This window comes from Danio rerio, chromosome 5, assembly GCF_052040795.2.
Source record: "Danio rerio strain M-AB ecotype USA chromosome 5, GRCz13ab, whole genome shotgun sequence".
Taxonomy (NCBI): Eukaryota; Metazoa; Chordata; class Actinopteri; order Cypriniformes; family Danionidae; genus Danio; species Danio rerio.
In genome coordinates this window covers 55,692,188-55,715,573 of record NC_141025.1, presented here as the reverse complement: position 1 = coordinate 55,715,573, position 23,386 = coordinate 55,692,188, and the positions used below count along the sequence as shown (strand labels likewise).

At 36.6% G+C, this 23,386-nt stretch overlaps 1 protein-coding gene across 5 annotated transcripts in view; it reads left to right on the top strand.

Annotated features, from left to right (window-relative positions):
* Positions 1 to 23,386, top strand: part of mctp1a (multiple C2 domains, transmembrane 1a) — a 257,558-nt gene that overhangs the window by 57,195 nt on the left and 176,977 nt on the right. The window lies entirely within an intron of this gene.

Sequence of the window (23,386 nt, the reverse complement as noted above, 5' to 3'; positions counted from 1 at the left end):
TAACCTGTTGTTGCTCAATGTTCTTAATTGTATTTTTTATATATATTTATATATATAATTCTAAAATGCATGGCGCTGCGTGGCACTACGCGGCGCCGAGTGGCACTTCTGATGTGTGACCTGCTTAAGGCACTCTGCCTGCGGCCTCGTGCCAACGCACGCCTCCCACCAGTGCAGATATACAGCCATATCGCACTGCTACTCGTGTGATATTGCTCATACAGTATATGCTCATATATATATATATATATATATATATATATATATATATATATATATATATATATATATATATATATATATACAACAAATATTTACAATTTCTGAGAGAGCTCGTCGGCGGCCAAAGACGGTTGACGTTGTCTATCCACAAGATGGCGCCAGGTCCGCATAATAAGCCCTTGCTTAGTGTTTTTTCTTGAGCGCAAATAAAAAGCTGAAAAACGGAAGCCTCATTGTTTTTGAGGTGGACTGGATAGAATCAGTAAGAAGCTGCGAATAGGAAGTTGGATTCAGCCTCGTTCCTCCGTATTGCAAACACAACAGCAGTCTGGTAGTGATTGCTCTGTTTTTTTTTAAGGTTGATTATTGTGATCGGTCGCTCAATGGTTGATATGCATTGTGTATAAATGTCCCCTTTAAGAAGACTATTTCTGTGGTTGTTTTACATTTGAGATGTAAACACGAATGTATGTGAGCTTAGTTCAGTTCAGCGAGCTCTAAGGAGAAGTGTGTGATGGTTGCGCTACCGCTGTATCATTCTTTTATTTCAATAATGTAACATTTTATTTGCAACGGATGTTTGAGTGTATTCTTCTTTTCTTTTTGCCTACTCGTTGTTGACTGGCTTGTATGTAGTCGACAGCACTTGGGAGAAATGCATAAAGACAATTAGAAAGAGCTTTTTTTTTCCCATAAAGTCTCCAGGTAAATGCTGGGACACCTGGCACCCTTCACAATACCGACGGCAACAGAGAAATACTGTAGACTGTAATAAACTGTAGAAAGATATTTCTGTAGATGGATGCCATTTTATGTCACGTTTAGCCTTAAAATCCTAAAATGTGAGCAAAATCAGCTGTTTTGTCATCACTTTAAGGGGGTAATACACCAGAAGTGCCGCTTCACATTACGCTAAAGAGAATCGTTCAAATACTAGCTCTAAAGTAACCTTGGTAAATTAGTAACGGCTTCTGCTGTTCTGATTTCAGCTGCAGATGTGAATGAATGGCAGAAGAAAGTAGTTCCTAATACAAAAGGGTTTTAGACTCTCCGTGTTTGATTTTCTTTTTTATATATACAAGATTGTGCCGTCAAACAGTTGTATAAACGCAATAAAACACTCGTAGCAATGTAATATGGCTGTATATCAGCACTGGTGAGGCGCGGCCTTGTGCCAATGCACGCCTCCCACCAGTGCTGATATACAGCCATATCGCACTGCTCCTCGTGTGATATTGCTTTTATATATATATATATATATATATATATATATATATATATATATATATATATATATATATATATATATATATATATATGTATGTATATAGAGGTTAAGTTTCCATATTCATGAGCTTGTCACTGTAAAAAAGTTGCGCAATTTGACAACATCGTGGTGTTGTACGATTTGAAAAGAAATAAACATTATAAAAAGGCTTTAACTGAGGAACTGTTGGGACAACTGGATCAAAAATTGGCATGCAGTGTTTTTGTCCAAGTTGTCATTGACTTCCAAAGGAAAATCCTGGTGAAGCTGATTGGTCAGCGTAGCAACTCCAATGATGTGCTGGAATTCCCTCATCGGTTTCCTAGAGGGGTTTCCTTACTTTCAGGGAAGCTTGGAGTCGGATGCTAGGCATACGGATGTTGGATAAGGCGGCGTTGTAGGTAAAGTTCTTCCTGGGGTCTCTATAGTTATGACAGAGTTTCAGAGTTCTGATGAGTTGACCCGATGGCTTGTTGTTGAAGCGGTTGCTCAAGCAAATTGGGAGTCGAGCCGACAGCAAGTAAAGGTTTCGGTTTGCTCCGTGATGTAACAAGGCTTTCGGTAAGGCGATGTAACGGCCACAGCATGAGAAGAGCGATGTCCAGGCAGCAACGACGACGACGACGGGCAAAGACAACTGGCAAAGACGACAGAGAAATTTCCTTGTTCAAAGTTTTATAGGCTTTGGGTGTCGTCCGGTCTACACAGGGATTGTCCGATCAAAGAGGCTGTTCCCTCCTCTAGAAGGCCAGGTTGGCACATCGTGTGAGATTCAATGCTTACTTTTTTGATTGAGAGTTTTACAATCTTAATAGTAAAGTTTTGTAACCGACATTTTCCATTCTACGTTTTCTTCATATTAATCACTGCATTTAAAACTTTCCTAGCTCTTAATCAATACCAAACATGAAATATTTCACAAATATTCTGTAGATTTCATACACCACCAATAGCTATAACTTATTAACAAATATTTATAATGGTAAACACAAAGAACATGTACACACAAAAATCTATATAAACATAAAATAAACATACATTACTTAAATAAACACAGTTTAACTGAAGGTCCATTTATACTTTGGAAGCTTTTTATCGCTTTTTTGTCTGTCTGAGGAATGTATATTCCCATTGCAGATGCAGGTCGCAGGTGCGGGTTGCAGGCGTGAACCAAAAGGGCTTGCTGAGCAATCTCAAAAAACTGTTTGGGGGGGTCTGTGAGTGTAGAGCCTCTTTTTATTGTTTTAAGACGTAGCGTTAATAAGTGAGCATATGCGATCTCAACTGGCAAGTCATCCTGTTGATAACCTTTTGCTGGGTGCCTGTGGACTGCTTTGAAAAAAAAAAATCAAAGCTCAGACATGTAGGCACCATTCAATCTTTTAAGGATGATATGGTGTGTGACTTGGATCTGTTAACTCTCTACAATGTTCTTCAAAAAAAGAACAGAGGTTTAACCCCAGCATCCTGGCCAAATTTGCCCACTGGACTCTGCCCACCATGGCCTACTAACTATCCCCATATCATAATTAGCTTCATCACTCTACTCTCTACCAATCAGCTGGTGTGTGGTGAGCGGTATGGCGCAATATGGCTGCCGTCGCTTTATCCAGGTGGATGCTGCACACTGGTGGTGGACGAGGAGATTTTCCCCCCTAAAATGTGTAAACCACTTTGAGTGTTCAGAAAAGTAATTAATGTCAGGAATTATAATAATAATAATAATAATAATAATAATTATTATTATTATTATTAGTAGTAGTATTAGTATTAGTATAAGTATTATTATTATAAATAGACTTATCAGCTAATCAATTTGTTGACAATAAAACACAAGCAATGATAATTGAGCATTTTTTAATCAAAAAATTAAACTGAAACTTTTAAAACCCTTAATAATATACATTTATTATCAAACAAATGTGTGAATTTTGGTTCAGTTAGATTCACTTGTTATGTTGTGGAGTAAAACAGCAGCTTGTTTGCATTTAAATGGACACACATGAAAACAGCAAGTTTTTATTCACACCCTCATAAGGGAAATAAGTCAAGCTAAAATAAATGATCTGTGGGGTATTTTCAGCTAAAACTTCAAAGGTACATTCTGGGGACCAATTATTTTATTTAAATTATTATAGTTTTTGTTTTTAGTTATAGTTTTTGTCTTATAAACAAGTGTTATTGTGTGTATTTAAATCTTACTTGAACCTCTAGCGCCCCAACATGATTCTGAGAGTGAACAAACATCATTCAGCAATGGTCACCTTGACTCATGTGGATCTCAGCAGACACCAGCAGAGCCTTGAGCTCAGCAAACAGTGACTCTTACACCCCTACCCGTTATTACTCCAGACCTGCGCTGCTGTCATGTGAGAGGATGGGCATTAGTGCTTTTGAATGGCAGAGAGACAGGCTACAGAAGTAATGGCCTCATTAGGGGCTGATGGATGGTGCAGCAGGTCTGCTCATACTCCCTCTGCCTCCTTCTCCTTTTGACTCACCTAAAAACACACACGCGCTAAAATAATGAGCAAAGACCTCGAGCCCTCGAGACCCGTCTTCTGTTGTGTGAGTCATGCAGTCAGTCATGTGTGCTCCCTTGAGAGGAATCCTGAGAAATTCTTGTGCAGCAGAATATCACACTTTCTTCCAATGATACATGACTGAGATTGGAATTAATTATCTGGATGATTGTTTGAAATCTGAACAGCTAAATTTAGACGTTGCATACATTTCGCAAGTTTACTTCTAAACTTTTTGCATGTTCTCCCTGCGTTCGCGTGAGTTTCCTCCGGGTGCTCTGGTTTCCCCCACAGTCCAAAGACATACGGTACAGGTGAGTTGGGTAGGCTAAATTATCCATAGTGTATGAGTGTGAATGTGTTTGTGTGTATGTTTCCCAATGATGGGTTGCGGCTGGAAGGGCATCCAGTGTGTAAAAATGTGCTGGATAAATTGGCGGTTCATTCTGCTGTGGGGCCCCGTATTAATAAAGGGACTAAGCCGAAAAGAAAATGAATGAATGAAATTATTAATAACAACAATAACAATAATAATAATATACACATATACACACTTTTGTGAGGTAAAAAAAATGGGGTCTTTGGATTTGCTATAGCCCCTAGGCCCAATGTGTATTTAATCCAGCCCTCACTGTAGGGTTTTTTACTTATATAATAAATTAACTACTTGCCTCAGAAGATGAAAACACAATTGAAATTGCTGGCCTTTTGGAGGTGCGAGATGCTCTTTGGGAGCGCAGCCGGTCATGACAGTTCTGGGGTTTAATAATACCAAGCCACTCTGATGACAGACTTTGGCTGAGGCATTTTAGAAAGAAAACCACTGAAATGGTTTCTGAAATGAGAAAAAAAGGGCAGCGCATGATTTGTCCTTTGGGAATTGATTGGATTGTTGGAAGAAGGGTGTTGCTAATAAAAATAGAGGAAGATTTGAATGGCACTTTGCATAAACTTGTGGATGATGAACTGTCCACTGGAATCACCGTCGACACCCTCTGGTACAGAATTTTTTTCATATGACCGATGATGATAAGAACAAGGAGCTAAATTTTACAGAGGGAATCGTATCATATTCAGTCGAACCATTGTATCCTGTGGAGGCAGGACAGAAATTAGATATGTACACTGATAGACATCACTCTGACTATAGGCAGTCTATGTGACCAGAAGTAGGGAAAAATATTTTAAAGGGAAAAGGGGTGTTGTGGTATTTCATTAAAGGATTATGAAGGCTAAATATTTTTTTCTTTTAAAGTAATGAAGTACACAGATATAACATTTATAACAAGCACTATTATTTTAAAGTCTATTTAAGACTCATTTTACTCGTTGGCCATTTTTGAAATGCTTCCCTGGTAGTACGATCAGGCATTCTGTCTGAGTGGGGAAACATTCTCCAAAACTGTTTGCCAAGCTTACGATTACATTACATATCACCAATAAAATTAAACAACAACCGTCTCATAAATTTTGTTTCTAAACATTTGAAATATTCTTAGGTTACCCAAGCTACTGCGCATACGCACTCGAGAGAAATGAAATCATGACACCAACCTAATTTATGGTGGTGTTAATGCTTGGTCTGATTACGCTGCTCTTCTGAAATAATCCACAACTTGGTCTTGCTGGCAAATCTCCTCCAGCAATGACAGCGGCTCTTTGTTTACAAATTTGTGGCCGTTTGAGTTGTGGCTTTTATGTGACGTGCATTTGACAGGATGGACTTTACCAATCGTTTCATACAGATTGAAAAACAAAAAACGTTTGTTTAAGTGCACATATTTTAAGCTTTATTTGCATTTATTTCTTATGTCTGTGAAGCAAGTATTCGCTGAGATTCAAGTGTAAAGCACGAACTGTAAAAGCACATGTCTGTTCCTAACTTTTCCACCGGAGAAACGTCAGTCTATAGCGATAGCTGATTGGCTCCTGTACTAGTAGGTGGGGCTTCATTTGCTATATTGACAGTTACACATTTTCCTTTTTAAAACTATATGAGTGACACATCTTGTGTATTCTATAGTCTTTGACTATATACATAAACAAGAAGATTGCATTTTTATTTCATGCTAAATTTAAATGGATAGTTCACCCAAAAATAAAAAAAATTACCCATTATTTACTCACCTATTTCTGGGGGTTTCAAACCTTTATGAGTTTTTTTTTTATTCTGTTGAACACTAAAAAAATTATTTTAAGGAAGCTGAAAATTATTAACCATTGACTTCCATGAAGAATCAAATAGGCAGGGAAGAATCAGGAGGAACAAATAGGCAAGGCACATAAACACAATGGTAATTAAAAGTGCCTATCATAAACAAGATCAGAGAAACAAAAAATGATTACAATGATTAAAATTATTAAAACAGATTTAAAAATGTGTTAAAATAAAAGAAAGACATATTAGTGCGATCTTCTGGACGCAGCACAGTGCTCATTCAGTAAAGGCAAAGCTAAACAGATCTGTTAAGTCTTGATTGAATGTGGCAAATGTTGGAGCTCATCTGATCATTTCTGGAAGCTGATTCCAGCAGCTGGGGGCATAATAGCTGAAGGTGGATTCACACTACTGCTTTGACTGACCTCTTAGAATTTCTAATTTACTTGTTCCTAATGATCTGAGTGACCTGTTAGGTTTGTAATCAATGAGCATAGCTATAATGTACTGAGGTCCTAGGCCATTTAGTGATTTATAGACAAGTAATAATACTTTTAAATCTATTCTGAATGTAACTGGGAGCCAGTGTAAAGACCCGAGGACAGGTGTGATGCACTCTGATTTTCTTGTTCTGAGTCCTGCACAGCAAATTCTGTCTTTGGAATAAACTCACTGGAAGTTAAAATCAACTCAATTTGAGTGTACATGTGTGACCATCGAATTTACTCGCATACAAAGTTAAATTCAATCTGCTTTTGGAGTTGAAATTTAACACGTTTAACACTTTCTGGAGTTAAAATAGTAATCCTACACAAAGTACTTTTACGTTTGGGTATAAAACTCCTTACCAATGTTAAAATTTAACACTTCTTAGAGTTAAAGTGTATTTTAAACTACATATTTTTAATATTCAATTCAGATTCAATACTCTTGACTTACTGTTTTTATTTTTGCAAATCTACTCATTAGATTTAGAAATTCCATAAATGGACACACTTTGAAATTAATTATCATCATTGCATTAAATATAACAGCAAAACATGGCAGCAGCATTTTGGATGAGCTGCAACTGTCTGACTGTCTTTTTGAGAAGGCCAGTGAGAAGTCCTTTAAAGTAATCCATCCTGCTGGTGATAAAAGCATGAACAAGTTTCTCTAAGTATGGAACCAAAGCATCTAATTCTTGCAATGTTTTTGAGATGATAGTATGCTTATTTACTTACTGCTTTGACATGACTATTGAAACTCATATCTGACTCCAGAATCACACCAAGATTCTTGACCTTATTTTTTGTTGTTTGACCTTTAGAGCCAAGGTACACATTCATCTTGAGAACCTCCCAAACACAATAACTTCAGTTTTCTCTTTGTTTAACTGAAGAAAGTTTTGCATTATCAGAGGGTGTCAATTTGGCTGTAGTCATTAGGCTAAGTAGATTTTAGTGTCATCAGCATAGCTGTGGTAGAAAAATTGGTTCTTTCTTTGTTTAAATACTATGAAAGTCAATAAATACAGGTTTCCAGTTTTCTTCAAAATATCTTCTTTTGTGTTCAGCAGAAGAAAGAAACGTATAAAGGTTTGAAACAAGTAAAGGATGAGCAAATGACGGTGACATATCTCTTTAATAGCACTTCCAGTCAACGTTTAGTTGTGACCAATAGATTTCAGGGAATACACACCCATTTTGTAATCAGAAATTGCTCTCTCCATTGCTATTGGACTTATATATTCCTCTAGTTTCACTGTCAGAAAGAAGCAGGCTTTCTCTAAGACCAATAGCAGCAGTGACTCTACTAGCCAGGCTTCCAGCTAACTCTACCAAACCTCTTCAGCTGCTCCAGAACGCAACAGCACGAGTGGTCTTTAATGAACCTAAAAGAGCACATGTCACTTCGCTACTCACCCGTTTGCACTGGCTGCCAGTTGCTGCTCGCATCAAATTCAGAGCTCTGATGTTTGCTTACAAAGTGACTTCTGGCTTTGCTCCTTCTCATCTGCTCTCACTTCTTCAGATTTATGTGCCCTCCAGAAACTTGCGTTTTGTGAATGAACGTCACCTCGTGATTCCATCCCAAAATGGGAAGAAATCACTTTCCTGAACTCTCGCATTCAATCTGCTCAGTTAGTGGAATGAACTCCCTAATTTCATCAGAACGGCAGAGTCACTCGCTGTCTTCAAGAAACAACTAAAAACTCAACTATTTAGTCTCCAATTTCCTTCCTAATCTGCAATTGCCTCTCTGGCTCCACCGCTAACTGTACTAAAAAAAAAAAAAAAAAACTTACATTACTAATGCTTTGCTTCTTACACTTTACACACCTGAAACTTGCCTACAGCACTTATTCATTGTTGCTCTTATAGTTGTGTAAATTGCTTCCTTGTCCTCATTTGTAAGTCACTTTGGATATAAGCATTTGATAAATGACTAAACGTAAATGTAAATGTAAATGTGATGAATGAGAATGTGAATTCTGTTCTCACTTTTGAGTCGCAGTCTTTTAACCTTGAGTTATGAATAATTCTATGTGTGTGTTTGTTACGTTGGTGTGGACAGCTTGGCAGGAGCTGATCCAGGATTATAACATTGTTTTCAGTGTTTCCTGTTGTCTTTCTCTGGCATTGAAATCCATCTGTCGGCATCTGTTAATGACCTGATGGTGTGTATATGAGTGTGTGTGAGCGTGTGTGTGTATTTGTGTGTAGGAAGTGGACAGCATGCAAAGCACCTCTAGCTGTTTTTTACTGTGTGACAACACAGTTATTGTAAAATTAAAACTAATGTGTGAGAATAATCAGAAAAGTATGAACTTTTTTTGTGCAATGATGAACTTAATAGCGTGGCGACTGTTTCCTGAACTCAAGACTCTGAAATTACATTTCCAGTGCTCATGTCTTTGTGTCATGTTTGCAATATTACAATATAGCATGTTGAGCTAATGAGAGACGAGGGGTGTTTTTGTAAAATCACACATTCACCCTTCATCCTACTATTATTGCTCATTATACTGCAGTATTTCGTGACTTAACATTTGCATTTTCTGTCTTGGCTGGCTGCCTGTCTCTAAAAACACACACTTGCGCGCACACACACTCAAGTCGCTGCATTTATTACTTCTAAATGTGGAAACCAATAAAACAAACAAAATAATAGTTAGTGAATCAATGGACTTGTGTGACTCTGATAATGTACGAGTCACAGACATGAGGCATGCATGAACTGGTTGTTACTCTAATCATCGTTACCCTTGAATTTGCGTTTCTGTTTGCTTTATACAACTGAGAACGTAGTCCCAGTTGAGTTCGAATTAGCCTGTTCAATCACAGAAAACAGGAAATGCAATTACCATTATAATTTTAATAAAAAATATTGAATAATGTTATCAAACAATTATGATATTTAAGTTAACTTTAATTTTCATTTTAAGTTAATCTTGCAGCCCAACTGCAAGATCACTGAGGACCATTAGTGGGCCGCGGCCTACCACTTAAGAATCCCTGGTCTATAGTAATGTGAGTGCTGGACAATCAAAACAAGAAGAGCAACAGGACTGTAAACACAGGCTTAGAGTAAACACATGATCTTTTCAAACACATTTCAAACACATGAATGATAAAGATCCTTCTGATAAGTTTGTCATCTATATGCAATTTGAAAACAAAAAACAGAAGGTAACCTTTATTATCATCATTATCATCATCATCATCATCATCATGTGCTGTAAATGTATCAATGTACAATTAAATGTTCTTAGAAAACTCAAAATTCTAACACCATGTGGGCTTACTCTGCATTCAAAGCTGCATGCTGTGTTTTAACTGAGTTCACTCAGCTCAGGCATCACCACACTGAACGGTAGTAGAAAATGCTGCAGTCATCAATCTAGAGCTGCACTGGTGGGGCATGCTGGGTAATAGAGTGTGCAAGCGATGTGAACGCCGTTGACCACATCCTTTTTCATTTTGTATGTGATATTGAAAGGGCTTAAATATATAGATGCTGAACTCAGATTGGCTGTTAGGCATGTGTAGTGTATTTTATCAATGGAAAACGACAGATCTCAGATAAAACCTCAGACTTTTTCAAATGAATTTTATACCTCAGATCTCATATGTTGCTCTAGTATCGGGCGCTCAGTATATTGGTTCATAATAAAAGGCTTGAGTAGAGTTTAGATCGTGTAGATATATAATAAAAAATTTAATAGCCTAGTTCGTAGAAGCATAGAAGTCTGGAAAGTAAATCTTTTATTCTCTGCAGTATGACTGGATATGTGCAGACTTTATAAACATGTTTTTGATCTGTGTTCTACTTTAATTAGACAATACTGTAGAAATGGATTATGAATAGATTATTGTAAATAGTTTATACAGAAATGTCAGCTAGTTTCTTTGAACATCTTTAAAAAGCTAACAATGCACAATATTTATTAAGTCATGTATTTATTTATTGATTTATTCTAGTATTTTATTTGTTTCAACATGCCAACATGCAATGCAGAAGCCCCCCTGTCTGTTTTATTTACACCCGATTGAGACATTTAGATTTTTTTTGTTATAGTTTATGCAGACATAAAAAAACAAAGAACAGACAAACCCATCATGTAACAATAAATGTAAAATATAGCACGAAACAAGGGAAAATGGGGACATACAAGACATATATGACCTACGAAAACACACTGCGATGGCTGGTAAGAGAGACAGAGAAAAAAAAAACTTACAAGCCTTCAGAAATTAAATAACATTATTCGTCTTTATGTTGTATTAGAAAAAAAAAAAAAAAACTGGATCTTGCTTTTTATAAAGTTTTGCTGAGTTCCTACAAGTGTAATGTCTAAATATTTCCAAATGTAAAGTGGATGTAAGTCCAAGAAGCCAGTAAGAAAATTAAGCCCTAACATTTTGTGGAACCCTGCATTTTTTTGGAAAGAATCATATCTTGTGTAAAATGTGCATCTGATGTCACCTTTTAAGATGCAGTATGTAAGTTTTACACTCAGTTATTGAACTTGGTATTGCATTCCTGGATCAAAACAAAGGCATATGCAGATTGCCAGATTAACTAATAGAGTCTGGCTGCAGATTTGCACTTGCACTTTCAGACATGCACTCTCTGACTTGCACCGCTCTTCCTCTGCAAGTGACTCTACAATCACTACCTGTGGCCGCTTGCATGAAAGTCCTTCAGTAATTTAACTTAAGGGTGTCCATGATGGGGAAAAATCCCGGAGGTAAGGGACTTCAATAAGATCGTTGCAACAAACTTCTTATCTGTCACCCTAACCTAAGTGCCTTTTTTCTAAGCGTTTCATTGTAGTTTCTGGAAACATACGGCGACGGGCGCCGCAGTTGCTATAGTTACGTAAACAGGTTGTAAAAAACTACGAATGCTTGCCGTAAAACAGCTCTGCAGTACACATAATCTGTGCAGCTTTCTTTGCGTTAAGCAAGCCGAGACTTTCCCTTATTGAGTCGATCTTGACTTCATGTTTGGAGGACCTATAAAATTCAATTCAATTCAATTCAGCTTTATTTGTATAGCGCTTTTACAATGTAGATTGTGTCAAAGCAGCTTCACATAAATGGTCATAGTAACTGGAACAGTGTAGTTCAGTTTTTAGTGTTTAAGTTCAGTTCAGTTCAGTTTAGCTCAGTTCAGTGTGATTTAAAACTGGGCTGAGATCATGTAGAGACTTTTGAAGCTGCAGTGAAACTGCAATTTTATATGGATGCACTCCTGTGCAGATGTGCTAACTCATTGACACATATATATTATTTTAATTATGAGATGCTTTTAAAAAAATATTTATTTACAGTCCTGTGAGTCTTTCATTAAAAAAATGTCATTTGTTTAAGGGAGCTTAAATGTTTTAAGAGGAAATGGTTACTAAGGACTAAGGGGAAATACTTAATAGCAGCCTTAAGTTGATCTTTTTTTCTTTTTTCTCCTCTTGCAAACCAACTTTTACTAAGGGTACACTTAACCTTAAACTGAGGGATTTTTTGGTCAAGAACTTTCATGCAACCAAGCCCTGCACTCTCCTGCCACATCACTTGCATTGACATCTGCATTCTTGTCTGCAATGGTGCTGGGACCTGCTGAATAAAGAATAGTTTCCCAAGTCATTGAAGAATCATTGCTGAAGCCCATAATGTGTATTTATTATTTGTAATACTACAACTCCTTGAAATGTTTAAAATAAACACTAAAATTCAAATTCGCATTAGCCTGGTGTTATTCATAACTGTGGAGGAATGCCTAGTGTGTATCTAAATATATAGCTTTGCTGGCATAAATATTATTAGTAGCCTGCTTTGGTAAATTTACATAAAGTATTATAATCATATGATGAATACACAAACCACTTTTCAGGGGGGTGGGGTGGGGTGATCTGTCATCGAATGGAACTATTTAGTATTATTTTACAACGTTGTCACTGGTAACGCAAACAGATTGGAAACTTACTTTAGGTTTACTTGTGTCGATTGCAAGTGACATGAAAGGTGTCGATTGTAGAGAGAGTGCAAGCCCGAGAGTGGAAGCCTGAAGTTACAAGTGCAACTCTGCAGCCGACACTTCTCAGATTAATGACCAAATGGAGCGAGTCTCGAGCCTGAAGGCTGATTTAAACTGTGTTCAAAATAAAAGCAACAACACACAATAGAAGCAATATTTTCCTTTTTAAAAGTAGATTTGTTCCAACCAACACCTCGAATTGATATGTTAGAAATCGCTTTTATTTCTTGCATCTGAACCGAACAGCAGAAAACTGATAATGACCACGTCAGGTACACCCCATGTGCTTTGTTCAGTGTTAAATGCTAATAATGTTAGTTTAGTTTCAGACCCCGGATTAATAAAGGGACTAAGCCGACAAGAAAATAAATGAATAGGTATATTATTTGCTAATTAATAATCACCTCATGTGGAACTCTGAATCTGCGTCTCATTTTGGAGTCTGCTACAGTCCATCGGAGTTCGCATTTTGGTCACAGACGCATGCTTTAAAAGCTTTTCTGAATAAATGAATAAATGAATGAATAAATGAATGAATGAATGAAACACATGGTTTTCCAACAAGGCAACCTGGGCTGCTGAATTATAATTGGCTAAGGTGCCATTAGGTGGGTTAAAAGAACCAAAACAAAGACAGCCGTTCCAGCATGTAACACACATTTTAAAAGCAGATTCTCTGACTTCAGGATTGTTTTTCAGATAAACAAGAATGTTCACTTTGTATGTTTCTTAAATATCACGAAAAATATTATGGTATTTTTATGCTTTAGAAGAGTCAAAAACTTACATACAACATCTTTAATAATAGTGTCCTTTTAATCATAGCCCATATACACTTTGTACATGTTTAACACCAGTGATGCTTAACAGAATTAGTTGTCACAATTGTCACAACCACTAGCTTTGAAGTATGAATTGTGTGTGAAAATGAGAGCTACTAAATTGAACATTGAAGTACTGTTTTCTTTTATGCCACCTAGCGGCATTGATGCAGAAATACACTTTGCAATGACACAAATGTGTAATTCTGTCAATTTAGAGCTTGGTGAAATAAGGATTGCATTAAAAGTGACTTTTCAGTGCACATTATGTATCATATAACTGAAAAACTTGGCATTGTTTCAGCATATTGAGACCAGTTTTTCATTGTAACCTGACATCAGACACTTTTTTCCATGAGGAGGGTTAAGTTATCACTTTAAGAGGCTCATTTACAGAGAATGGGTGCAGTGAGTGACAGGGCTGAAAGTCTGTGCCATCACAGGCCCCAGAGGGCCAGAGTAAAGTAGGTCTGCTGAAGGAGATGGAGCTTTCTCAGTGCCTGAGTGCAGTTTCCAAATTTCCATCCAATGACAGCAATCAGTCAGAGCTCTGGGAAATCACATTGAATAATTTAGCTTAATTATAACTGTGTGCATTATTCAATGACTTAAAAAAAAATAAAACTCTTGGCCCGTTGTGATTTTTGGGAGGGTAATTATGAATATGAAAGGGATAGGGCCTTTTCTAATTAGATAATACACCCTTCAATTGTTTTGCATGTAGAAAGTCGGTGTTATTATGCTTGTCCTATTACAATCAAAAGTTGAATTATTTCAGTTCAGTTCCCAAAATGAAAACCATGAAATCAATTCCTGGTTAACAAAAACAAAGGGACTCCACATTTTATTTCTTGATTATGAACATGTTTCATTGGGATATATGTACATTAGAGAGGAAAAAGATATTGCGAATGGCAAGTCAGAGTTCACCAAGCTTGAACTTTTGAAAGCAGCAACATGTAAATCTTGCACTTAAGCTTGCGTTTTTGGTCTGCCACATTCGCATACGTGTGAATGGAAGTCTATGGGCTGAAAAAGTGACCCTGGCTTTATTCACAACTAGTGCTTACAAGTAAAAGGAGACATTATTTGCAGACAGCCAATGAGGACCTTAAGCTAGCAAAATTGTTTGTAAAACCTACTTAGATTGGCAGCACAGGCTCTTTGGAAATATGTGCCTCAGCTGACTCTTGGGTACATTATGTGGCATGGTTCAGATGACAAATACATTAGAAGTCTACATTTTACTTAAAATACATTTGGTTTTACATTTCAGATACACATTGTTCTTGTTCTCTTCGAGAAGGTGGGGCTTGTCTTAAAGATCCCTTACAAGCCAATGAATTAAACCCTTTATTAAACCCAACAAACAGTGATTTTAAAAGCAAAAGTAATGTGCACTATGAGCACATTGTTTACTTTGATTTCACATGCCTTTTACCTTATTTGTGGAACCGTGCTTTACTGGACTTAAACTCGAGCACAACAACGTACATGGCAAGCTGCTAAGCAAACTGACCAGTAAACTGACCATATGGATGTAGACAGGTGAGGCAAATGCGTTCAATTACAAATCATTGACAGCGTTAAGTTGTTTTGTGGTATTCTATTTGATGCTGTATGAAGAAGTGCAATATAATATTTCTTTATTTGTGTAATTAATTTAACAACATTATTAGTTTTTATGTTGTTGTAGAAAACAAAAACAACAAAAAAAGTGTTCCCAGAGATGGAATGTCTAATTCTTTCCAAATGTAAAGTGGATGTAACTTTTAAAGCCAGTCAGATATTTTTTTTGTTTTGTGGTATTTTATTTGATGCTATGGGAAGAAGTGCAACATAATATTTTTTTTATTTGTCGATATTCCCTTTTAAATATCATTAGTGTAAAAAGGACAAAAGTTATGTCATACTGCCCCGTAAGGTTCATTTTTACCTAGAAGTTGCAGTTAATATATGTTTAAATATGTTTTTGCAATTTCATAAGAATGCCTGAAGCACATGTTCCTAATGGGATTTGGCCTGTGGGATTTGGCCAGGAAGTACAGTGACATAGGTTTGTTTTAGGCAGTTCAGAGTGCAGTGACATTTGTTTTAGTCAGTTCATAATAGGTTATTTCTTTTGAGAGACTCAGTTTTTCATGAGCTCTAATCTTTGAAGAATTTGCAACACATTCATGTAATGCTTTAAACTTTCCACAATCTATTCCATCCATGAATCCTAATGAACAGGATGGTTTCTGTGGGCAATCAAATGACTTCCATCAAGATATCATCAGTGCTGAACTCTGAGGTTGTGAGAGGAAATTACTGCAGGAAATTGTGCCCCCACCTCAAATTACTGGACCACTTTAACTCATCTGTAAGGCAGGAAAACAGAAAAAAACATCCTGAACTCTCTTAACTAAATGTTAGCACTAATGGTCTGTCAAAATAAAGATAACCTTATGCAAAACCACACTAGAATGACTCACTAGTGACTAGTGGTATAAGGGACTAACAAATCTCACGCTTCGGATCACATACTGTATAGGTTTTAATCACGACCGGACCATCTTTTGTATCAGCCAAAAAGGAGGAAATGATAAATGTAACTTGCTTTCCATTTGTTACAAAAACAGCACTTCAAGACACTTTTGGTTTCAACAAGCATACCTTAGAATTTTTAATTTTATTAAAAAATAAAGTGAAGAAATAATCATTTGAATAAAAATAAATTGTAAAATGTTCAGTACTTCGAGAAATCCACTGCTATTACCACTTGCTGATAACACTAAATGTATAAATCTAGCATTATAATTTGTACATATTTATTTTTAGTCTCATTTTTAATAAAGGATTTAGTCATTCACTTATAAAACTTTGTTTCATTGCTAGATAGATCATTTTTGAAGAATTATCCTGTGTCAAATTTGTTATGGCTGGTTATCACCACCTATTGGATAAATATTGTAACTGCTGCCTACAACTTTCATTTTTGAGCATATGATGGCGATTTTAATGTTTACCATAAACATCAGTGGTTATATCTAAACTTCGGTATAAACAACTATTCCACTACTTCGGTGTTATTTGAGTGTAACTTCATAATTAACTCAAAAGACTAAAGACTGAATCTCCTTCTTGATTTTTGCTTTTTTCAAACACAGATTTGAATGCAGCGATTCAAATGATGTATAAACATATGCAAATCACCATCATTTATAATTTATGTTGTCTGGGTGTTGAGATCCCAATCTTCAACGTTTAATTATGCAGCTTACACAGAATGATTAATACAGGCTAAACTAGTGACAGAAAACACCTTTAATAACCTAAGAAACCCACCACATCACCAATAACCTACCACGACTTCTTCAGTCATCGTTATGTTTTACAGGAGAGCCTAAATGCTTTCATACATGCGATTTGAATTACGCGAGAGGCGATCTCTCTGTGATCATTACAAGTTAAAGATTTATCTACAAGTAAAAAAAAAATTAATCCACAGGCCACGTTTGTTCCAAACAATTGGTTATGATCTGCTTAAATTACAGATCAACAGTGGTCTGTTTCACCTCTAGTGACATACTTCTTTTTTTTGGTGTAGGTCCTGATTTTTCTTCCTGTTGATGCTTTGTTTTATTAATAATGAATCATTTGCATTTTCTATCAGAGATATCCATTCACTTGAGAAGATTGAGAATAGTATTGCTATTGTTTGGTTTTAATGAAAGTCATGAATGTATAAGGTTTAAACTCATTTGCAAAGAGGATTTTTGAAAATTGTGACAAAGCAGGACTAACTGGGGAAGCAACAATGGTAAACACACATACATAATTTCATACATACCTCGCTCATGATCCACTATCATCTGTTTTCCAGCTGTCACTGTCAGGGGAATGGATGCACACATGAGCACACAGAGATGCTAATCCATTCATTTCCCATTTTGTCAGTATACACGTTTCTACTGTCAGTATACACAACTTCTAACACAAACACACACACAATCACGAAATGCATGCTACATTTGTCAAGAGCTGGTCTTAGTCTAATTATCTAAATCTATCTTAATATACTTGGATTATTCTGTTCATTTTTCCATTTTGTTGATTCTTTATTTTGTGTTTGTTTACTCTTTTGCTTACAGTAAAGCCTACAATTATTCATACTGGCAAATTCTGACTCAAAGTTTTAGTTCAAATCTAAATAAAACTAACAGAAGCAGGAAAAGCCTGTGTCATTTTCAGTCAAAAAAAAAAAAAGAAAAAGAAAGAAAGAAAAAATTTGCACAACTGGACTGTCTATTTTTTGGCACTGTAAATTAAGTGATACCTTGTACAGAATTGCTGTTGTGAAATAGGCCATTTTTTTATTTTATTCACATCTCCAAGCTAGCTGGTGGTGCTTTCTTTATCACTAAATTGATCCAGCTAATTCAACATTTACATTTGTTTGTTTGTGTCAGAGGGTATTTCAGAAATTAGTTATCCTTACATCAGATAATCCTCAGTCTATTGTCTCAGAGGCACATGGTTATCCTTTCCAAAATGGGTTGACAGTGAGCAAAAAATAAAGAGCATTCCTAACAGGATTCAAGAGACACACACACACACATTTTTTTAACCTGTTATTTTATAACTTTAACTGTTTATGTGTAATGGATCAGAGAGAGGACAAAGGCGTAATAACAGAAAGAATGGGCATTTAATGATAACTTAAAAAAAACAAAGCTTGTTTAGAACAGAAATATCATCAATACCAACAAAATAGAAGTAAACCAAACTAACAGGACTTAACTTTGGTTGGCACAAAGTTCAGGAATCAAAGGATGAGATCATAGTCAGGATAACAGGCAAACGGGTGAGCAGACAGGCAAACAGGATACAGCAACTGGTAAGGGCTATTGAGCTGGAGAGAAATGAGTCCTGGGCTGTGTCCAAAACCACATACTTCCATACTATATAGTACGCTAAAATCAGTATGCAAGCCGAGTAGTATGTCCGAATTTATAGAATTCGAAAAACAGTATGCGAGAAGTACCCAGATATCTTACTATTTCCGGCGAGATTCTGGAGTGCGCATCCCATGCATGCTGCTCTATCCCATAATGCCCTGTGAGAGAATTCATGAATGAAAGTGAAGCGACGCAACTGTTCATACTGTTTAGAATGTACTTTTCTAACGGCCGAGCAGTACGTTTAAATTAAAATGCACTACCCTCTGAGTAGTATCAGATGCAGCCCAGGTTCTAACAAGTAGATCAGACAGTGAATGAATGAATGTACCGGGCTTCTGTAGCATGGTGATGAGCAACAGGTGAAGGTGATTAGAATTCTGGTGTTTGAGGCTGTGCAGGTGCAGTGAATGAATCTGACAGTCCGGTAGGATTCCTGACATTATGTAACTGTTATGTTTGGGATAATTAAAATTACATTGTTTGTTTTTGTTTTGTTGTTGAGTTACATTTTGTTTGTTGCACTGAATGCTACATTTTTTGGCTTTTGTTAACTAGTTTCAAAACCTTTTCAAAACATTTTTCCAAAAATCTTAACCGTTATTAGTTTTAACTCAGGCTTTTTATTGCACAAACCTTTGCATGTTGTATTCATTTCTTTAAAGAAGCCTTGCATTTGCAGGATCATTGGTTTTCCTAACCCATTTATCATAAAAAATACAGCAGGAACAGTAGCTCACCCGTGCACAAACATTGTTGTTTTGTGTAGTTGTTTGTACAGTCATTAAAGCAGATTAAAATGAATGAATGAATAAATGGGTCCCACTTTATATGAAGTGGCCTTAACTAATATGTACTTAAACAGGAATTAGTAGTTTGTTACAATGTACTTATTGTGTAAATACATGTATTTACTGTGTACTTATGCTTGATTAAATGTATGTAATTACATCTTTTATTAACTTTTGTAATAACATTTGTAAATACACTGTTGACCATCCCTTACTCCTTAACTCTCCCTTAAACCTACCCATGCCACCAAACCTGTCCATAACCCAACCTCTATCCCAACTCAAAAGTACCACGTGTTCTCAAATACATTATAAACACAGTAAGTACATTGTATTTATTTTTCATGTTAGTACATAGTAGTTAAGGACACTTAATATAAAGTGGGACCAATAAATGAATGAATATACAGTATGATACAGGTTTTGTTATGGTATAAGTGTAGAGGGAATAGTACATAGGAATGAACCTCCAACCTATACAGCATTTGTTTTACACAGTGGATACCCTTCCAGCCGCAACCCAACACTGGGAAACACCAAACACACTCTTGCATTCACACACATACACTATGGCCATTTTAGCTTATTCAATTTACCTACAGTTTAGCGCATGTCTTTGGACTGTGGGGGTATACAAAGCACCCGGAGAAAACCCATGCAAACACAGGGAGTATGCAAACTACTCACAAAAATGTCAACTGACCCAGCCGGGGCTCAAACCAGCGACCTTCTTGCTGTGAGGCAAACGTGCTACCCACTATGCCACTGTGACACCCATCACTGAATAAAATAAAATAATAATAAAAATAGTTTAAAAGTTTTATTCATGCAAACCCAACAAAGGTTAAATAAAATGTGAATAGTAAAGTTAACTTCAGTGTTGCTCACTCTAGATCAACGTATCTGTCAATCCAGTCTTTTTAATTTAGTTATAGGTTCTCATTCACATCAAAGTGGATGTTTTTATTAGTCAAACATCTTGGAAAGAATCCTCTGGCGTTGCCAATCCAGGCCTGACATTGGTCTGCTGTGATGCTGTGATTAGGATTTCTTGCATACAGTCAATATGAAATATGAAAGCTTTTTCAGTTAAAGTGGGACATGAGACCATAGGAACCATATGGGATAAAGAACGAGGAAAAAATATAAATAGATAGATAATGTAGTCCCGCTGGGTCATGTTCATGTGGTAACTGGTGTCATTTGAAATATATTAAAAGTTATCAGGTAGCGCGGGGACACAGTGGGTAGCAATGTCCCCTCACAGCAACAAGATTGCTGGTTCGAGCCTCGGTTAGTCATTTGGCATTTCTGTTTGTGGAGTTTGTATGTTCTCCCTGTGTTTGCACGGATTTCCTCAGTCCTAAGACATGCACCATAGGTGAATTGGATAAGCTAAAATTTTTTGTAGTGTGAAGAGTGTACAGGTGTTTTCCAGTGATGGGTTGCAGCTGGAAAGGCATCTGCTGCTTAAAACATATGCTGGATAAGTTGGCATTTCATTCCTGTGGCGACCCCTGTTTAATAAAGTGATTAAGCAGAAAAGAAAATTAATGAAAGCTTTCATGATTTAAACATGTAAAATTTTATATTAGTTTCCATTAAAAAAATGTGTCGAGACTTGAGTAATGCAACAGTTGTACTGTATATTATTTTGAGTGCTTGTATCAGTTGATAGTTACATAATTATAATTAAATGCACAGTCATGTGCCAGTTGCATTTAGAAATTGTATTAATTTGATGTTAAATTGTGTTTTTTGAACAGTCGATTTTAGTTCAGTGAACAAAGTATTTTTGATTTATGAGGTTGTAACGGGGAGCCAGACACAGAGGGATCCATTTGCAGTATATTTATTAAACACAATCATACAATACGCACTTATATGCAAACTCACATCAGTGGCAATCAGAATGGGTGTAAGGGCTGGCGGCTGGCTGTCAAGGAGTAATGAGGCAGGCATGGGTCAGAGGCAGGCGGCATGGTTCAGAGTAGATATATCAGGCGTGTTTCAGGGCAGGCGGCATGGTTCAGAGTCGATATAACAAGCAAGGTTCGGGGCAGGCAGAAGGCAACACAAGGTCTGTAACAGTCCAGGTAATACACAGGGAATCAGGCCAGGAGATACCGCTCAGAAATTTCAGACAGGGCAGAACAAGACTACACAAAGGACTGGAGTGTGTGTCTGCTTATATGTGTGAGCGTGGGTCGTTAACGGGATGAGCTGCAGGTGTGTGTGCTTATCAGTTTAAGTGGATGACGTAATGCTTAGAAGTCCGGTGATGGTGGCCTTTGCTGGCCAGCGAGGGGAATGACTGGGACCGAGTCGGTGACAGAGGTGCTACCTATTGTACTTTCTCAATCTTCTGCAATTTAATTTGTTTAACTAACTCTGAAAATGTATACAATAACAGGATTATTATACCCACAAGAATCTCAATATTAGGATAATACCTAATGCCTAAGTGATAAATGCTTCACCATCTATCACAAACAATACATTTTTATACCAGAAGAAACCTATATGTGTATTGTATTCATTCATTCTAAAAAAAAGTCTTTAGAGTTTTGCAAAAAATGTGCAATTTTGTCAACAGATTTTGTGTCTAGAGTTTTAAAAAAGTGACATAAGGGTTAGGAAATTGGTGACATAATGATTGTAAAAACTGTAATATAACTTATGTGTGCATGTAGCTTCAACCAATTAGGACTCAATTTTGACAGATGGCCAGTAGGACATGTTTTGGACTCGGGCACTTATACCTTCACTCTTTCCAGGGAATATCACATATAATGCTTTTTGGACCACTATTGTGGTGACTATCCTCAATTAAAATTCCATATTAGTCACAAATTGGGTCTGCTGAGGGGTTTAGACGGTTCCTTGGAAATAGTACATGACACGTCTTCATTTGTTACTGTTTATTGTAGAGTTAATTTGAACACAAAACTGAAATCAAATAAACAAAATCAGACATTTTGGCCACCAAACACACTTAAGATCTATAGACCACGTACTCCCAGCAGGCCCTTCTCCAGTAGGCCACACAGGGTTTTTAAGCTTACTCTGAGCAATTCTTCAAAATGAAAGAAATGATAATAAATAATATAAACCATTAAATGATGTAAACAAATGGCTCCTATACACATATGTTGACATTGTCACAGACCCATGTTAGCTAGCTCATGCAGATCGGTGGAGAACTACAAATTTGCCAGCAAAAGAACTACAAGTTCCAGTCATCCACCGCTCACATGCACTTGTTCCTCTTTCAGTAGATTACTCACACTCACTGCTGGGAGCTGCTCATGAACTGATTACATGGACTATATACACAACACACACACATACCTTTTTGCTGAGTCTTTTTACACTGCTTCTGTAAACATTACAACGTGGTTTCCTTGCCTTGCCATACTTTATCCTTGCTTTGTTTTGTTTGTTTACGTTGCCTGCTGCCTGCCTGTATCAGCATCCATTTCACATTACAGACATTGAGTGAAATGGTTTGTGACAAAAGAATCGAGAGAGAATACATCTGTCTACATTACACATACCCTTTGTGACTACAAGGCAGAGCCATTCATGCAATGGAATAGTTTTATAGTAGGATGCTGCTTGCCCTGTAGTGGAGGTAGGCAGCTGCTTTTATTTAAATGGCCATGCTTTGGCTTTGGATACTGTAAAAGTACAGTTCAATTGAAACAACTGCCAGTTTGTCAGTGTGTGTCATCGTTGATTGCCAAGACAAATTCATTCTGACACTGCAGTAGTATTTATTGTGGCAGAAGTTGGCGATTGAGCAGTTTGTGTGCCAACATTATGAGGTTTGTGGATTTAGTCAAACACTTATCACATGTTTGTCAGATTAATGCAACTTATTAATCAATGTTTATTTTTTTAAGCAGCAATAAATTTAACAAGGCTCTTAATATATAGAACATTCTAATCCAATTTATTACATTTAAAAGTTTAATCAGTGAATAGGCAAAAAGTGTCTTGATGTCATTTAACATAATTGAAGGACAATCAGACATACTACAAAATATACCTGTTTTAAATTAATGCTGTTCTTGTTAAATGTTTAGTAAACCGTAAATAGTTAAACATTCTCTTGAACTTCCCAGGCACAACTGTTTTGACCAT